We start from the raw sequence: 5,646 nt of genomic DNA on the forward strand, positions 1-5,646 counted from the left end.
CATGTCTCTTCTTTTGGCCCTTTCAAAGAGTCTTAGAGGAAGGAGAGCTTCTCCCTCCTCCCTCATTCTCTCAAAACAGTGGTCAAGTGGAGGAAAGTTGATCTTGCCCCACGTGAATAACCAAGCCTTGAAGCAGGAGATTAATACAATGTAAGTATAATACCAACACTCATTATCAACAAACACATGAGGAATTTATCAACAGCTCAGACACATGGATTTATCAGAGCAAAAAGTGTTGACTTCCAATACCTAAAGGAGCTGACAAGAAACCTGAAGAGGGGCTTTGGACAAGGGCCTGTAGGGACAGGCCAAGGGGAATGGCTTGAACCTGCCCGAGGGGAGACTGAGCTGAGCTCTTAGGCAGAAGCTCTTCCCTGTGAGGGTGCTGAGGCGCTGGCACAGGGTGCCCAGAGAAGCTGTGGCTGCCCCATCCCTGGCAGTGCTCAAAGCCAGGTTTGGAGCTGGATGAGCTTTAAGGCCCCTTCCAACACAAACCATTCCATGATTATTCTTTCCCTATAATTTCTTTTCTATGAACTTACCTCTATCTCAAACCCCTTTTCCTTATTTCTGCCAACACATTTGGGAGGCTGTGCTGAACCTCTTACTTTTGGAAAGATTTAAAGCTTTCATATAGCTCTCAGCCTGGAGGTAATTCAAGACCAGCTCAAAAAACCCACAAAACATGTAAAGAAACCTGTTAAGAAAAGAAGCCAACTCCAGAACAGACCTTAAAAGCTTTAGTAGCTAAACAACAGCAGGACTTGCTTTCTAAAGGAAATTTCACACAAAGAATTCTGTGGTCATTAAGAAATTCTTTCTCCTTATATCACTCGAACTCAAGACTCCAATCTACTCTGCAAGTTCCCTCCGTAGGCTATTTTCCACCACCATCATTTAACACTGAAATCAGTAGGACGTACCATAAACAAATGCTTCTGGAGCGCGGTAGATCTACCTTTTCCTGATTTGTATCTAAAGTGATTCACTTATTGCTCATGTTTTGGTAGATCATCTATTCTCCCTTTGGAATATGCTGAAAAACTGGAAGGGCACCAGAGAGCTCATGTTACAGAGAAAACTTTGCAAAATCATCTAATACTAATTCACCTGGATTTCACATTCCCCATTATCTTTTGGGATAACAGAACAGATCCAGCAATACTATTACACTGAGGCTGAAAAGGTTTATTGTAATAAATGGTAAGAGTTGGAACTCCTCATCCCATTGGTGTTTATGGCTGCTGGTGGAAAAGAAACACCTCCTTTGGGGGCCAAGGCAAGAAGAGAGCTGTCATTGCCAGGAGTCTTGGGCTGGGAAATCAGCCATATATATGCAAAAGGATTTCCACTGATATTTTCATGCAAAAACCTGTGAGAATGGTATCCAAATATTCATTTGGATAACACAAATAATCAAAGACAATCAAAACAGAAAGCAAAGGCAGTTTGTTGGCAGAGGGAAAATGATTGGAAAGCAAATGGTTTAGGGGAGGGCTGCCCTACGCAGTAGTAGAGCACATCTGGTTGCACCCCTGTCGTAAAATGAACAATGTAATAATTGTGAACTGAGCTGGCTTTAGATGCTGTTACTGAGCAATCTTGGAGTAAAAGCTATCATCTAGATGAGATTAGACTGTACGATTTCCTTAGAGTGAGGAAATCCACGTCAAGGCAAACTCTAGCCAAGCCTGACAATATAAAGTTGTGTTTTATGAGCCACAGCAGGAAAAAAACATTCCTATCTTCCAGAAAGTACTAGAGAAAGGGGTTTCTGTTATAGAAAAGTGTTGCAACAACCTCAGATCAGATCCCTCATTGATTTGGGCCTTATACTTCATCCCTTCATTTTTAACCTCTTATTTAGTGCAAATACAGATGTTTTGTGCATTTACATTTTAAACCTTTCCCACTAGGATGCAAATTAAAGAGGGCACTTCTACATGATTTAAGAAATATATTTCTCTGTTGACAAGTATGGTAGAAATTTATCAATTATACTAATGAAAAATTGGTATTCAGAGCCTGGTATTGAAAATAAATTTGCTATTTAGAATATGCATGATGTTGTTAACTTGTTGAGGCAGCTGTGAGTGAAAATTAATGATTCATTTCAGCACATGATCAAGAAGGCAAGAAGAAATTGCATGTGCAGAGGAATTATTGGTACAGCTTAGAGAGGCCATGTGTTACCCACCCTCATTAACCCATGAAATAAGGAACAGAAAATCTCGCAACTACACTGAGGATGCATGAGCAGCTAAATGGTATCATTGGTGGTGCAGAACTGATGTTTCCAGGAACTGGCACATCACCAAATTAATGTGACATCCCACAAAGATATGGCCAGGTCAATAGGGAGGGCAGGAAACCTACCCCCCTCCTCTCCCTCATTTACCAAGTGAGACCACTGAGCAGCCAAAGCCACCTGTGATATAAAGAGATGGTTTTGTCTAGCAACAGATCATCCAGACATCATGAAGGCCTCAATTGTGTCATTATTCCAATTGTTTTAAAGCTTCGTAAGTGCTTCCATTAAATCAGCTAAGCTGTTATACCTGCACCAGGTTGCTTCTTCTAAACCAGCCACTGATTCAGTGCAAATATAATCATCAGGAAAACAGTAAATACATTTGTCTCTTCAGCTGCCCCCTTGGAACAGTGTTCTTAAAGTTCTCATTAAGCAATAGGAGAACTTTCTCAAGCTACAAACATCACACTACACAAACCAGTTTATTTTCTTCCTAATGAAATAAATTATAATAAATAAATGTAAGTGTATGGACACTTGCTTTTTAAATGAAATGTTTCACAGATTTCTCTGGTGCAGCAACAAAATGAAAAGCACAGAAAAGCCCTTATATTCTGAGCATGTTCACATGAAGCTCATGCTACAGCTATGAACAGCACCGAAAGACTTCTTCTACTTATGGGTGCTAGTCTACAGGCTGCAGTGTTCTTTAGCCACCAGGAGGATGAAGACAGCTCTTCTGATACTTTGACTTTGCATTATTAATTAACACAAGTAAACTCTTTGCTTGCAGACAGTGGGATAATGTTGTAAATGTAATGTCACAGTCATGGGTGCTGCAGGAAACTGCTGGGAATAGCTTTATTTCCTTTGAGTGTGCATGAGAAAAGGTGTTTTCTGTGATTCCAATCTCTAAAGTAGTTCTGTGCCTCAAGAATTGTCTTTCATAAGTAAAACTCTTTATTCATCTTGATTACAGAAGTTCTGAATCTACCCAACACTGAAATGATTGGCTATTTCATCTGTATTTGGTAGCTGTCGAGAGGGGTAAAGTGATCTGCAGATGCAGTGCAAGTCAGCAGTAATCTAGCGTTCTGATGCAGTTACAAAGCCACAAAAACCATGCCGTGTTGACTGTACAATATTACACCTAGGGGGTCTTCTTAGATGGTTAGTTATGATTGAAACTACAAGTCACAGCCTACACCAGCAAAAAGGTTGGGGTAAACCCAGAGTTTTGAAGTTTTCAAAAGCGAACAATTGCATTTAAAAGGTGTCAGATTCTTATTGTAGCCCTGGTTTTCATGAAGCATAAAGAAGTGAGCATCAAGAATCTTCTCTCAGTTCCTACACTGTACTTTAAAACATTCTGTCATCTGAAGCTTTACAGCTAAGTGCTTTTGAAAGCCAAGAGAATACTTTCTTATAGACTGCACAGGTAGGAACCAGCTACTGAAACAGTTCCACGTGTGTCATTAACAAGCTGGTTTATGTTGTATGAATTAAAAACTGGAAACCCCACCTGATTAGAGGTGTCCACAATAAGCAGTGTTGAATCCTGACATTTAACTTTGCTGTCTGAAATGCACCCTCTTCGCCATTAGCTCCTTCACATTTGCAAGTATATCTCCTCTCAGTCTTTCTAAGCAGACCAGAATCCCTTCCAATGTTCCCAGTGGGTTATTTTTCTTAGCTCCCATTCCTCTCACGTGGATACCGGCAATGCAAGGGCAGAGTGGGACCAGTCTCAGCACCCAAAACAGAGGAGTCTAAAACCTATCTGGGCTTGGCGGAATACCTGAAGGGAGGAAGAAGGGCCAGACAAGAACAACCAGATATAGTCTCAGCTCACTTCTATTCACTGTTCCCAAGGTGTTTCTGGTGTTCTGTTGTCACTATCAAAGCCCTGAGCAATCTCAGCCATGAGGAAGGTAAGCATTCTCCCACCACTGGCATATCCAACATGGGTAAATCCCATCCTTTCCTCCAGGAGATATTAGCCCACAGTACTGACACGTAAGGCTCTCCTTCCCCAAGAGCCTGGCACTGCTGCCCAGTTTCTCTCTTCTCCACCTTTCATGACAACAGTCATTTATCAACTTGCTCAAGCAAAACAGCTTAAGCTGGTCTGCTGCTCATCTCAATGAGTCAAAGCCTCTTCATGTCCTTAATAGGATTTTGGACTTGGGGAGGTCAGAGGTAAACAACACACCATGTCAGGCTAGATTAGATTACATTTGAAGGTATGACAGCGCTTTGTTTCTGCTATTAATGCTGCCAGGCACTAAGGAGTCTCATTCAGCTGCCTGCAGCAGTGCAGCATACATGTTTTGTACAACAGAACTCCCAGCAACATGCAGCAAACATTTGCATTAAGAAAATGGGATATCTTGAGCTCAATGAATTTCATTGTGTTAGTTGTCTACTTGACCCCCCCTTAATTTTACTAAAGGCAGCCTACCTCACTTAATGTTCTACCTTCCTCTTGGAATTGCATATGGTGCCAACTTACAGCTTCAGCAGGCTGGAATAGCTCTGTCGGCTTTCAGAAGATGCAGTTCTCTGTCATATTCTGTTCCTTAGCTGTTCTTTAGACTATTATAGCCCATTAACTTGCACCTTCTTTGTTTCACAAAGCTTTTCCTAAGTGGGTTTATCAATGGCTTTTTAAAGACCCCAATAAGCATCACCTGGTCCCATTTCATGGATACTTAGCTGACACAAAGAGACTCAAAGTAGCAGATAAGGGTAAATATCGATTAGCTTAAGATAAAATGGAGCTGCAGGGGGTGATGGAGCAGCTTTGCACAAAACCTCCCGAAGGATCCCTTTCTCTGAGGTAAGAATTACAGGAAGCAAAATTTCAGAAGACTTGAGACTTTTGTGTCTGATTAAGCTTAAACCAGGACTCCAGTCGCTATTTAGTGTGGGTGAACAACATGAGAAATCCAAGAAATAACTCTGTGAGTTTTTTGAGGAAAAAAATACATGGGAAAAACAAATTAAACCACTAAAATGAATAAGCAGCCACAGACTACATAGCTTCCTCTGCCTATTACACTGTAGCAACCACAGTAAGGAACAGCAAGATAAAGCCACTCATACAATTGCAGATACTTGTATTCTAGTAAAAGCTTTTTCTTTCCACCCATCCTAACACAAGAAATAGAATTAAAGCCTGCAAAACAAGAAAACAAAGAAGCACTATCAAAGAAACAGAATGTGGAGGGAAGGGGAAAAGCCCCTACATGTTAAAACCATAAAACACCTACTTCTTCACAAAGTATAGGCACATGGTGGGACCTTTTCTAAGAAAGTCTCCACCCCCATTTCCCATCATGCTTTAACCTCATAGCTATATATAAGCCAATGAACTTTCCCTGAGCCTTTCA

The sequence above is a fragment of the Neopsephotus bourkii genome, unplaced genomic scaffold (assembly GCF_033783945.1).
Source record: "Neopsephotus bourkii isolate Nb327-2 ecotype Australia unplaced genomic scaffold, CSIRO-AGI_Nbou_v1 NB_1189, whole genome shotgun sequence".
NCBI classification, from domain to species: Eukaryota; Metazoa; Chordata; class Aves; order Psittaciformes; family Psittacidae; genus Neopsephotus; species Neopsephotus bourkii.